General features: G+C 41.9%; 1 protein-coding gene across 1 annotated transcript in view; it reads right to left on the bottom strand.

The window, feature by feature from the left end:
* The window catches only part of LOC132882507 (collagen alpha-1(XIX) chain), a 740,050-nt gene that overhangs the window by 571,098 nt on the left and 155,048 nt on the right, over positions 1–13,904 (bottom strand). The window lies entirely within an intron of this gene.

A 13,904-nucleotide genomic window follows, 5' to 3' on the forward strand; every position in this document is an offset into this window, starting at 1 on the left:
GGTGAGTACATACTCTGGGCCAATAGTGACCTTGTTGGATATGGTTAACTGTGCTGGAGTCAAGTTACATGATGTTAGATAATTAAAGATTTATTTGTCAGTATGATGCATTTTTTATGGATTTATATACGTATATCACTTAATAGCCTTCAACCAGCATCGCAAAAATGTAGTCAAACTTATTCTAAATGCTTTTTTTATTAAAAAATGTATTTTAAAGAGAGACGGCCTTTCGATTTCCTAAAATCGGTGAAATTTAGTTCCCTCTGAAATTTGGTCATTGGTCAAACTTATACCCATTATAAGATATAATTTAGCCCCTAGTCAAACTCAAGGCTAACAGGCCAAACACAACACATTGACACATTTCATTCAGCCCACAGCTTCCAAAAGTAATACTAAATAGGACAAAATTACATCTTATTTTATAAAACCATATCTACCCTTCGTTTTCTGCTCCTGCAAAAATCTATTACTAATCTCAGCTAGCTGGCTAGTAGTTTTCATTCAGACATGGAAAAATGCATGGTTCTTTTGTCTCATCATAGCAGCTGGTCACTAATAATTAACAATTATTCACCAAAGTTGAAGTGACTATCAGTGAATAATAACTGAGATGAAGTCGAGGTTATTATTCACAGATATTCACTGAACCTGAGGTGGATAATTGTTTTAGTATAAATGCACAAGTGATGACTTAAAAAAATTATTCAAAAAATTATTAATTTCAAACTTCAAAAGCGGCATGCAAATGTAATAAAGGCACGACACAGGGATGTGTCACCTATCTATGCCGAGTCACATAAAATACTTTGTTTTGAAATACAGTGGTGCTTGAAAGTTTGTGAACCCTTTAGAATTTTCTGTATTTCTGCATAAATATGACCTAAAACATCATCAGATTTTCACACAAGTCCTAAAAGTAGATAAAGAGAACCCAGTTAAACAAATGAGACAAAAATATTATACTTGGTCATTTATTTATTGAGGAAAATGATCCAATATTACATATCTGTGAGTGGCAAAAGTATGTGAACCTTTGCTTTCAGTATCTGGTGTGACCGCAGCAATAACTGCAACTAAATGTTTCTGGTAACTGTTGATCAGTCCTGCACACCAGCTTGAAGAAATTTTAGCCCATTCCTCCGTACAGAACAGCTTCAACTCTGGGATGTTGGTGCGTTTCCTTACATGAAATGCTTGTTTCAGGTCCTTCCACAACATTTCGATTGGATTAACGTCAGGACTTTGACTTGGCCATTCCAAAACATTAACTTTATTCTTCTTTAACCATTCTTTGGTAGGATGGCTTGTGTGCTTAGGGCCGTTGTCTTGCTGCAGGACCCACCTTCTCTTGAAATTCAGGTCATGGACAGATGTCCTGACATTTTCCTTTAGAATTCGCTAGTATAATTCAGAATTCATTGTTCCATCAATGATGGCAAGCCGTCCTGGCCCAGATGCAGCAAAACAGGCCCAAACCATGATACTACCACCAACATGTTTCACAGATGGGAGAAGGTTCTTATGTTGGAATGCAGGGAATCTCCAAACATAACACTCGTCATTGAAACCAAAAAGTTCTATTTTGGTCTCAACCGTCCACAAAACATTTTTCCAATAGCCTTCTGGCTTGGCCACATGATCTTTAGCAAACTACAGACGAGCAGCAATGTTTTTTTGGAGAGCAGTGGCTTTCTCCTTGCAACCCTGCCATGCACACCATTGTTGCTCAGTGTTCTCCTGATGGTCAACTCATGAACTTAAACATTAGCCAATGTGAGAGAGGCCTTCAGTTGCTTAGAAGTTACCCTGGGGTCCTTTGTGACCTCACCGACTATTACATGCCTTGCTCTTGGAGTGATCTTTGTTGGTCAACCACTCCTGGGAAGGGTAACAATGGTCTTGAATTTCCTCCATTTGTACACAGTCTGTCTGACTGTGGATTGGTGGAGTCCAAACTCTTTAGAGATGGTTTTGTAACCTTTTCCAGCCTGATGAGCATCAACAACGTTTTTTCTGAGGTCCTCAGAAATCTCCTTTGTTTGTGCCATGATACACATCCACAAACACGTGTTGTGAAGATTAGACTTTGATAGATTCCTGTTCTTTAAATAAAACAGGATGCCCACTCACACCTGATTGTCATCCCATTGATTGAAAACACCTGACTCTAATTTCACCTTCAAATTCTAGAGGTTCACATACTTTTGCCACTCACAGATATGTAATATTGGCTCATTTTCCAATGACCAAGTATAATATTTTGTCTCATTTGTTTAACTGGGTTCTCTTTATCTACTTTTAGGACTTGTGTGAACCTCTGATGATGTTTTCGGTCATATTTAAGCAGAAATACAGTATGGCCCTCGTCCCGACGACCATAGACTCCTAGGTTCACTGACAGGGCTGGTGGGTCCGCAGATGGCTAATGCAGGCCTGGAAAGGTCTCCCGCACATTGTACACAGGCTGTGGTGCTCTGGGAAGTGTTATCTCTCATTTTCTGGGCTGTACACTTGTTCTCTGAAGCAGTGTTTTTGTTTGTTTGTTTGTTTGTTTGTTTGTTTTTTGTTTGTTTGTTTTCAGCATTGTCAGCACCAGTGTGGATTTGGCTGCGCCACTTTGATCAACTTTGGGCAAGTAGTTCTCAGGTGTGGCAGCAGGGGCATGGCCAAGCGTCAGTTTGTGAATGGAGGGCAGGGTCAGGGAAGTTTAAGTGGTAAAGTCAGTGCACTTGTTCTCAATTAATTGTGTGTGTGTGTGTGTGTGTGTGTGTGTGTGTGTGTCTGACACAGAGTGAGTGAAATATATGTATTTCATGCACACAATAAATATATGTATTTCACTCACATAGTGAGTGAAATATATGAAGCTGAAAAGCTATCGTTATAAAAATAAGTGTGTGAACATCTCCCGCCTGCCATGCTTCAGGACTCCACCCACATCAGGGATAACTACAGTGGTGCCAAAACCCAGGAGATACTGAAGGGAACCACCCATGGAGTCCTGCCCATTCAAGGACCTCATCCATGCCCTTGCTACTGCCCAACAAAATCAGCATCAAGCACTGATTGCCTTCCAAAAGGAGCAGGAGCAATGCTTTGAAGCCTTGATGCTAGCTCAGCAGAAAGATCACCAGGTGTTCCGGCACCTGCTCGCATTGGTGGGGTCCTTGACCGCCCCCTCAGCGGACCTTCCCCACATCACCCTGATGTCTGGTTGGAGTCTCATCGCATCACTCCTGTGGAGGGTGGCCCCATGTGGACAGTTGGGGGTCGCGCCTGGAGGACGCTCTGGACTCTTGCAGTGGTGTTTTTGTGGCTGGGGACTGCAGTTGACTTGCTGACTTTGGGACTGCGATTGTCATGAACAGTTTTGCACTTGGGTTTCTGTTGGTGGGGGGTTTATAGCATCAACGAAGCTGACTTTGTTAGGACTGTTAATGTTAGTCATGTTGTCTGTTGTTGCCCAGATGGGGATGGGTTCCCTTTTTGAGTCTGGTTCCTCTCGAGGTTTCTTCCTCGTGTCGTCTGAGGGAGTTTTCCTTGCCACCGTCACCACAGGCGTGCACGTTGGAGATAGATTGGGGATAAAATTAGCTCATGTTTTAAGTCGTTCAAATTCTGTAAAGCTGCTTTGCGATAATGTTTATTGAAAAAGCACTATACAAATAGACTTGACTTGCTCACCCTCATGAAGATGGGTCTGCACGATGATCCAGAAGCCTTCCTGGCACTTTTCGAGCAAGCAACCAAAGCATGGGGGTGGCCGGTCGAGCAGTGCACAGTGCGCCTACTCCTGCTATTGACTGGCAAGGCACAGCTCACCGCATAACAGCTCCCTGCCAACAGCCAGCTCATGTATGCCAACTTGAAGCGAGCCATCCTGCAGCATGTCGCCCACTCCTCGAAACAACATGGTCAGTGCTTCCAGACGCTGACATTGGAGGAGGTCGGCCAGATGTTTGCATTCGGCCAACAGCTCCAGGACGCCTGCCAACGGTGGCTGAGGGCGGACAACCACGACGCCAAGGGAATCATCAACCTGGCAACACTGGAACAGTTCATCGCGTGACTTCTGGAAGGAATGGTGGCGTGGGTCCAGTGTCATCGCCCAGCATCGCTGGAACAAGCCATCAAGTTGGCAGAGGACCATCTAGCGACAGTTCCAGTGGCAGGCGGACGGGTCATCTCTTCTCAGTCTCTCTTCTTCCCTTTCCCGCCCTGTTCCCCCACCACAGAGGCATGGGCTGGCACCCCCCCCCAGACGGCCCGTCACACCCGTGGTGTTCTCCCATCTTCCCCTTCCATGTCTGTGTCTTCTCCCTCTCAGGTGAGTGATGCTCGTAACGCCAGTGCAGAGGGGAAGGCTGGGCTGGTATGCTGGCGCTGCAAGGAGCTGGGACATCTCCAAAGTAAATGCTCCGCGATGGAGGTGGGAGTGGTGGTCTAGATCCCTGATGCACCAGAGACTGCCCCCGATCAGGTCGGAGTGTATCGTATACTAGTAAGCGTTCAAGGGGATACGTATCACGCATTGGTGGATTCCGGTTGCAATAAGACCTCAATCCACCAAAGCCTGGTGCAAGGCGAGACATTGAGGAGAGCACAAGTGGTGAAGGTTTTGTGTGTATGAACAGGGATGTTCACAACTACCCATTAGTGTCCGTCCACATTCTTTTTCGGGGGTAAAAGCATAGAATAAAGGTAGTGGTTAATCCTCGTCTCACCCACTCTCACCTGATTTTGGGGATTGACATTTAAAGGATTGATGGAACACATAGTGAAGGGTGGGTCCTGCATTAGGGTTTTTTTTTTAAACATTTATTATGGATTTTGTTCATTTAACAAACAAAGAACAATATAAGACAGCACACTTGGGCACATAATAATAAAAAACAAAGTTTTCAGTTGTAAGGATTACATTATCTGTACTTCAATAAAATAAAAGACAAAAAATGGACAACTCAGTCCTATTTGTCATCCATCCAACCATCTACAATCAAATTGTTCTCAAGAAAATTACAAAAAAGTTCCATATTTTCAAAAACTTTTCAAGTTTGTTCTTTGTTGTGTAGCTTATCTTCTCTAAAGCAAACTAAAAGGGCATTCCCCTCAACCATTGTGCTTTGACACAAGGTGTGTCTGACTTCCATGAACAAGCAATACAACATTTGGTTTCTAAAAAACAAATATTCAGTAAAGACTTTACTTTTTGGGTGGTAATGAAGCCCTGTGGGTAGAGATTTAGGATAGAGAGGAATTTCCTCATCAATGATTTGGCTAGCCAGGTCCAACACTCTCCTTCAAAATGAAAATATCTGTGGACATTCCCACATACAATGAAATAAGGTACCTTTTTGGTCTTTACATTTGAAGCAAGTATCGGGTATATTCAGATTAAAGCGATGTAATTTAGCTGGGGTTGTATATAATCTAGTTAGCCATTTATACTGAAGTAGTTTTGAGTTTGTATTGATGGATTGAGTCCAAGCAAAGAGACATGCATTTGACCATTTCTCTTCTGTTAAATTCTCCTGCAATTGCTCTGTTTGAAGAGGATGAAGCTCCTTAGTTGCAAATATTTTTTAAAAAAAAGTGTTTTGCAGGAATCCCATTATTTTGATTTAAGCTCCTCAAATGACATGAGAACCAAGTTATCATTGTAGAGGTCAGCTATCTTGGCTATACCCTTAGAAGCCCAGATTTTAAACCCTGAGTCCGCTTTGCCAGGTTGGAAGTCATCATTACCAAAGATTGGGGAGAACTGAGATAGTGTAGTGATTTTCTCCCAGATATGCAAGGGCATTGTGCCAAACCATTAGAGAGTTTTTGAGAGAGGGGTTTTTAGTCTGTTTGATTAGTTTCTGCTTGCTTGCAGAGTATATATACAGGTTTAACGGAATGTTAACTAAATGTGATTCTAAGATCCAGGCTGGGGGGAGATTTCTCTCAAAATAAAACATTACTGCTCTGATTTGAGCTGCCCAGTAATACCTTTCAAGATTAGGTAGTTGTAGACCACCTCTATCATATGGTAAATACAATAGGGAAAGTCTGAGCCTGGGGCACTTGTTGTTCCATATAAAGTTTGAAAAAAGCTTTTTAAGTAGATGAAAGAGTGAAGGTGGGGGAGCAAGTGGGATAGATTGAAACGGGTACAAATATTTAGGTAAAATAGACATTTTCAAGACATTTATTCGCCCAATCATAGAGATGGGTAGGTTTTTCCATCTATTTATAAGTTGGGTAACTTTATCTGTTAAGATTCCTGTAGTTATTGGGAACAATTTTGTCAATAGTAGGGGTGATCCCCACACCTAAATAAGTGAAACCTTTTAGGGAGACCATAAAAGGAGTGTGGATTGGAGGGTTTAGTCTTTCCTTTTCATTCAAAAACAATATTTCCAATTTGGAGTATTTTGTAACCTGCAAAACTACCAAAGTAGCTTGTTAGGTCAAGTAAAGCAGGTAAAGTCTGCTTTAAATTGGAGCAAAACAAAATTACATCATCAGCATACAGGGCTATATGATGTTCCATATCTCCTATATTTATGCCTCTGAAATTAGCATTATTCCTAATTGCCATGGCAAGAGGCTCAATTGCCAGGGTAAACAACAATGGAGACAGGGGGCAGCCTTGTCTTGTGCCCCTATACAATTTGAAGGGTGCTAAAGACAGACCATTTGTTAGAACTACAGCCTAGGGGTTAGAATAAAGAAGCCTAATCCTCTTTATGCCATATCTTTGAAGGACCTCAAACAGATAGTGCCACTCTACCTTGTCAAAGTCCTTCTTGGCATCCAATGACAGAATAGCAGTGTCCATGCATCCAGTTTTTTCCAAAATAATATTAAGAACTCATCATATATTGTGAAAGCCTTGTCATCCCAGAACAAAGCCGTTCTGGTCAGAGTTCATCATTTGTGGTACAACCCCGATTCCAAAAAAGTTGGGACAAAGTACAAATTGTAAATAAAAACGGAATGCAATAATTTACAAATCTCAAAAACTGATATTGTATTCACAATAGAACACAGACAACATATCAAATGTCGAAAGTGAGACATTTTGAAATTTCATGCCAAATATTGGCTCATTTGAAATTTCATGACAGCAACACATCTTAAAGTTGGGACGGGGCAATAAGAGGCTGGAAAAGTTAAAGGTACAAAAAAGGAACAGCTGGAGGACCAAATTTCAACTCATTAGGTCAATTGGCAATAGGTCATTAACATGACTGGGTATAAAAAGAGCATCTTGGAGTGGCAGCAGCTCTCAGAAGTAAAGATGGGAAGAGGATCACCAATCTCCCTAATTCTGCACCAACAAATAGTGGAGCAATAACAGAAAGGAGTTCGACAGTGTAAAATTGCAAAGAGTTTGAACATATCATCATCTACAGTGCATAATATCATCAAAAGATTCAGAGAATCTGGAAGAATCTCTGTGCGTAAGGGTCAAGGCCGGAAAACCATACTGGGTGCCTGTGACCTTCGGGCCCTTAGACAGCACTGCATCACATACAGGCATGATTCTGTATTGGAAATCACAAAATGGGCTCAGGAATATTTCCAGAGAACATTATCTGTGAACACAATTCACCGTGCCATTCGCCGTTGCCAGCTAAAACTCTATAGTTCAAAGAAGACGCCGTATCTAAACGTGATCCAGAAGCGCAGACGTCTTCTCTGGGCCAAGGCTCATTTAAAATGGACTGTGGCAAAGTGGAAAACTGTTCTGTGGTCAGATGAATCAAAATTTGAAGTTCTTTATGGAAATCAGGGACGCCGTGTCATTCGGACTAAAGAGGAGAAGGACGACCCAAGTTATCAGCGCTCAGTTCAGAAGCCTGCATCTCTGATGGTATGGGGTTGCATTAGTGCATGTGGCATGGGCAGCTTACACATCTGGAAAGACACAATGCTGAAAGGTATATCCAGGTTCTAGAGCAACATATGCTCCCATCAAGATGACGTCTCTTTCAGGGAAGACCTTGCATTTTCCAACATGACAATGCCAAACCACATACTGCATCAATTACAGCATCATGGCTGCGTAGAAGAAGGGTCTGGGTACTGAACTGGCCAGCCTGCAGTCCAGATCTTTCACCCACAGAAAACATTTGGCGCATCATAAAACGGAAGATACAACAAAAAAGACCCAAGACAGTTGAGCAACTAGAATCCTACATTAGACAAGAATGGGTTAACATTCCTATCCCTAAACTTGAGCAACTTTGTCTCCTCAGTCCCCAGACGTTTACAGACTGTTGTAAAGAGAAAAGGGGATGTCTCACAGTGGTAAACATGGCCTTGTCCGAACTTTTTTGAGATGTGTTGTCATGAAATTTAAAATCACCTAATTTTTCTCTTTAAATGATACATTTTCTCAGTTTAAACATTTGATATGTCATCTATGTTCTATTCTGAATAAAATATGGAATTTTGAAACTTCCACATCATTGCATTCTGTTTTTATTTACAATTTGTACTTTGTCCCAACTTTTTTGGAATCGGGGTTGTAAAAGTATAACTGTCTAGCTAGTACCTTATATAGAATATTAAGGTCATTGTTAAGAAGTGAGATTGGTCTATATGATCCACATAAGGTAGATATTTTCCCTGGCTTTAACAACAGTGTAATTATTGCCATATTTAGAGAAGGGGGGAGGGACTTATTGTCTAGAGACTCTTTATACATTTCAAACAAAGGTGGTATTGGTGCATCCTGAAATGTTTTATAAATTTCCATGGGAATCCCATCTGGTCCTGGTCTTTCCCCCTTTCATAGTACCAATGGCCGCAGACAACTCTTCATTGGTTATGTCAAGATCTAAGTCAGTCAACAAATTCTCTTCAAGAAGGTTGATGTTTAATGAATCCAAAAATTTATTTTGTTTATGTAAAATTGAGTTTGAATAATCTGTGCTGTATAAGTTTTGATAGAAACCTAAAAAAGCTTTATTAATTTCCTTTGGGTCACTAGACTCCACACCATCTAACTGAATTATATTTATTGTTCTTTCAGTTTTAGATTGTTTAATATGCCAAGCTAGAAGCTTACTAGCCTTTTTCCCCTTGTTCATAATAGGACTGTTTCAGTTTCAGCAGGCTTTTAGTTGCCTTAGTTACAGACAGAACATTATATTTAGCTCTGAGTTCATTAAGTTCTTTAAATGATTGTTGGGAAGGATTTTTTTAAATGGTCTGTTTCAATATCTTTAATCTTTTTTTCTAACTGATCCATCTCCAACCTCCAGGATCTGTGTTTAGAACTTGTAAAACTTATCATCTGGCCTCTCAGGAAGGCTTTAAATGCTTCCCACTGTATAGTAGCAGATGTCTAGGTTGTATTAATTTCTTAGTAAAAGTCAATTTGTGCCCTAATAAACTCCATAAATTCTGGGTCCTTGAGCCAAAATACTGTAACTGAAGGTGCCACCATGTGGGGTAATTCAGAGGCTGTGGCAGATTCATACAAAATGAAACGGAAGCATGGTCCGAAATGATGATGCTGTCATACCAGCTTCTAGGGATTATGGATGCTAAAGAGGCAGAGACCAAAAAGTAGTCAATTCTGGAGAATGTCTGACAGGTGGCAGAATAACATGAGAAGGTTGACTGCTTAGGGTGAACGTTTCTCCATATATCAATTAAGTTTAACACTCTAATAAATTGCAACAATTCCTTTCTTGTCTGGGTATGGGAGGTATCTATCCCTGTAGATCTATCGATTTCAGATTGGAGGGTGCAGTTAAAATCCCCACCTATAATGCAACTGCCCGGCAAATCGGCCATTGAAAGAAACAGGTTTCTAAAAAAAATGAGGGGTTGTCGTCATTGGGTCCATATAAATTGACAAGATTCAACCTTACTGAAAGAATTTCACACTGGATAACAAGGTATCTCCCAAATCGGTCTTCATCAACATTAATGAGATGAAATGGTAGTGAGTTATATATTAGAGTGATCACTCCATGTGAGTGGGAACTGAAAGAGGCTGAGAATACTCGGCCTGGCCATCTCCTCCTTACCTTCATTACCTCTTCAGGAGTAAGATGCGTCTCCTGTAGAAAGACTATCTTAGCTTTCAATTGTTTAATCCTACTCATTACTTGCTTTAGCTTGACAAGTTTGTTTAAACCTTTACATTCCAAGAGGTGAACTGAAGTTCAGATAACATACTGTCATACTATAATGTAAATGTGTGTTGGGATTGAGGATTGAACAAAAAAGAAACTTACTAAAAAGTAAAAAAAAATGTGCCTTGAAACATGAACATCAACATAAGGTGTATTCCCCAAATGGACCCCCCCCCCGATTTACACATCCAATAGGCCCCTAAACAGAGCCTGACTATGGAGCTATGCTGATCCACCCATGCCCACATGAAGAGGAACAGCATGTCCAGCAAACATGATAGAGCCCCATGCAAAATATCCAATTTGAACATAATATAATGCAATCAGATATACAGTGCCTTGAAAAAGTATTCATACCCCTTGAACTTTTTCACATTTTTCCACCTTACAACCACGAACTTAAGTTTTTTATTGAGAGTTTATGTGATAGACCAACACAGAGTAGCACATAATTAGAAGTGAAACGAAAATGATAAATGGTCTTCAAAATCTTAAACAAATAAAAATCTGAAATGTGATGTGCATTAGTATTCAGCCCCCCTGCGTCAACACTTTGTAGAGCCACCTTTTGCTGCAATTACAGCTGCAAGTCTTTTGTGGTATGTCTCTACCAGCTTTGCACATCTAGACACTGAAATTTTTGCCCATTCTTCTTTGCAAAATAGCTCAAGCTCAGCCAGATTGGATGGAGAGCGTCTGTGAACGGCAATTTTCAAGTCTTGCCACAGATGCTCAATGGGATTTAGGTCTGAACTTTGACTGGGCCATTCTAACACATGAATATTCTTTGATCTAAACCATTCCATTGTAGCTCTGGCTGTATGTTTATGGTCATTGTCTTGCTGGAAGGTGAATCTCCTTCCCAGTCTCAAGTCTTTTGCAGCCTCCAACAGGTTTTCTTCCAGGATTGCCCTGTATTTAGCTCCATCCATCTTCCCATCAACTCTGACCAGCTTCCCTGTCCCTGCTGAAGAAAAGCATCCCCATAGCATGATGCTGCCACCAACATGTTTCACAGTGGGGATGGTGTGTGCAGGGTGATGAGCAGTGTTAGTTTTCCGCCACACATAGCGCTTTGCGTTTAGGCCAAAAAGTTCAACTTTGGTCTCATCTGACCAAAGCACCTTCTTCCACGTTTGCTGTGTCCCCTACATGGCTTCTGGCAAACTGCAAATGGGACTTCTTATGGCTTTCTTCTTACCACTCTTCCAAAAAAGCCAGATTTGTGGAGTGTACGACTTATAGTTGTCCTGTGCACAGATTCTCCCACCTGAGCTGTGGATTTCTGCAGCTCCTCCAGAGTGATCATGGGCCTCTTGGCTGCTTCTCTGACCAGTGCTCTCCTTGCTCGCTCTGTCAGTTTAGGTGGACAGCCATGTCTTGGTAGGTTTGCAGTTGTGCCATACTTTTTCCATTTTTGAATGATGGATTGAACAGTGCTTCTTGAGATGTTCAGAGCTTGGGATATTTTTTTATAACCTAACCCTGCTTTAAACTTCTCCAGAACTTTATCCCTGACCTGTCTGGTGAGTTCTTTGGTCTTCATGATGCTGTTTGTTCTTCAGTGTTCTCTAACAAACCACTGAGGCCTTCACAGAACAAGTGTATTTATGCTGAGAGTAAATTACACACAGTAGGACTCTATTAACTAATTAGATAACTTCTGAAGGCAATTGATTGCACTGGATTGTATTTAGAGGTATCAGAGTACAGGGGGCTGAATATTAATGCATACCACATTTTTCAGATTTTTATTTGTTTAAAATTTTGAAGACCATTTATCATTTTCATTTCACTTCACAATTATGTGCTACTCTGTGTTGGTCTATCTGTCACGAAACAGACAGGAGAGGAAATCAAATGTGCTCAAACCACAGTTTATTAATAATAGGGGAAAAGGGAGTTGGGAGAATGTGTGTGGGTGAAGTCTAGAGGCAGGAGAACTGAGAGGCAGGGATGGCTGGTGGTGATGTCTGAGGTCTCCCATCCAAGTACTGACCAGGCCCAACCCTGCTTAGCAGGTGAGATCTGACGGGATCTGGCGTAGTCAGAGAGCTGTGGCTGTAGACTGACAGAACATGGGTTTCAGGCAGTCTCCAAGCGAGCAGTCCCTCAGCAGGCAGGAGTTAGAGAGCAAACTGGCCATATAGAATTGCACATTATTTTAACAGATCATGAACAGATACCTGTAGCCTAAATGTGTCCGCATTCATTAATCAGTCCAGGAAAGTATTACCTGTAAAGCCTCCATGCTGAGCACAGCTACTAGCTACTCCGTGTCCACTGTTGTAGTCTCACTTGCCTCAGATTTCAATTTTCGCACAAAAGCCTCCGCTTCCAATGCTGTGTCGAAAGTGTGCCATCTTCCCTTGATTGTCACCAGAGAGTAGCAGGATGATTATTCCATAGCGCAGGTCATGGATAGAGAGGGAGCACAGTTCGTTCTTTGCCAAGTCAAAGACTTTTGTACGTTTAAGCAGATCAGCAGAAACGTCAGGAAAAAACATAACCTTCTTATTGTCGACGAGTATCTTTCCATTGGTCCTGGCAGCTTTCATTACCCGTACTTTGTCTGCATAATTCAGGAACTTCATCACCACCACTCTAGGTCGCACAGCTACTTGTGGGTCCCCCTCCTTGTTAATTCTGCTGACTCTATGCACCCTCTCTATAAGCACTGGCCCAGGAAAGTTACGTTCACCAAGCACTTCAGGAATCCATTTCTCCAAATAAGCACACATGTCACCACCTCCTGTAGACTCAGGCAGACCCACGAGGCAAAGATTCAAGCGGCGTGCATGGTTTTCCACTTTTAGCACTAGTTCTTCCATAGCTGCTTTCATGCTAGTGGCCTGTATTTTCAGAGATGCTGCGTCATCTTCATTGGTGCCAATTCGGTCTTCTGCTTCAGTCATTCGGCCAGTCAGTGCCTTTAGTTCACCCTGCACTCCCTGGATAGCACTCAGTAGTCCATCAAATCTTGACACAAAATCCTTCATTGTGTGGATAGCATCAAGAATTTGGTCAGAGCTAACAGTATCATCATTGCTAGCATCTGATTTTACTAGCAGCTGGCTGAAAGAGGTATCCGTTGATTTAGAAGTGGGTTTTGGAGCTTTGGGTGGCGGTTTCGTTGGCATTTTAGTTGTTTCGTTACTTTAAGAAATAAATAATAACTGTTCATTAATTTAAAAAGGCTATCTGATAGCTATTCTATTAATTCCACATGGGAGCTCTCTGTCACACATCTCTGTCACACAAGCCTAGCAGTGCGCCATAACCAGAAGTCTCTGGGTCCTGCATTAGTACATCACAGGGAGATCCTGGTGTGGCATTGACTGGGGAAGCTGTCACAGAGCCTTCCATGTCAGTACCATATCAGGGCAATGTAAGGAGCAGCTCACCCCTCCTCCTTCTCTCTGATTCCATTGAGGATTTCCCATTAGAGCAGTCGCGAGACAAGACTGTGTCATGCGTTTGACCAAGTGCGAGTAATCAATGGTCAAACTCTCCAGCCAAATGCAATGCCTGCCTTCCTGTATTTCGCTATTAACTATGGGTTGTATCGAGTGATGCAGGACACTCAAACTGGTGAACAGCTAACACAGTTAATCCCAAAGAGCCGTAGGGAACTCATGTTCCATGCGGCTCACTTTAATCCCATGGCCGGACACTTGGGGCAGGATAAGACACTGGCCCAAATAATGGCCCAGTTCTATTGGCCAGGGATTCACAGGGATGTCTGTCGGTGGTGTGTGG

The sequence above is a fragment of the Neoarius graeffei genome, chromosome 3 (assembly GCF_027579695.1).
Source record: "Neoarius graeffei isolate fNeoGra1 chromosome 3, fNeoGra1.pri, whole genome shotgun sequence".
Lineage (NCBI taxonomy): Eukaryota > Metazoa > Chordata > Actinopteri > Siluriformes > Ariidae > Neoarius > Neoarius graeffei.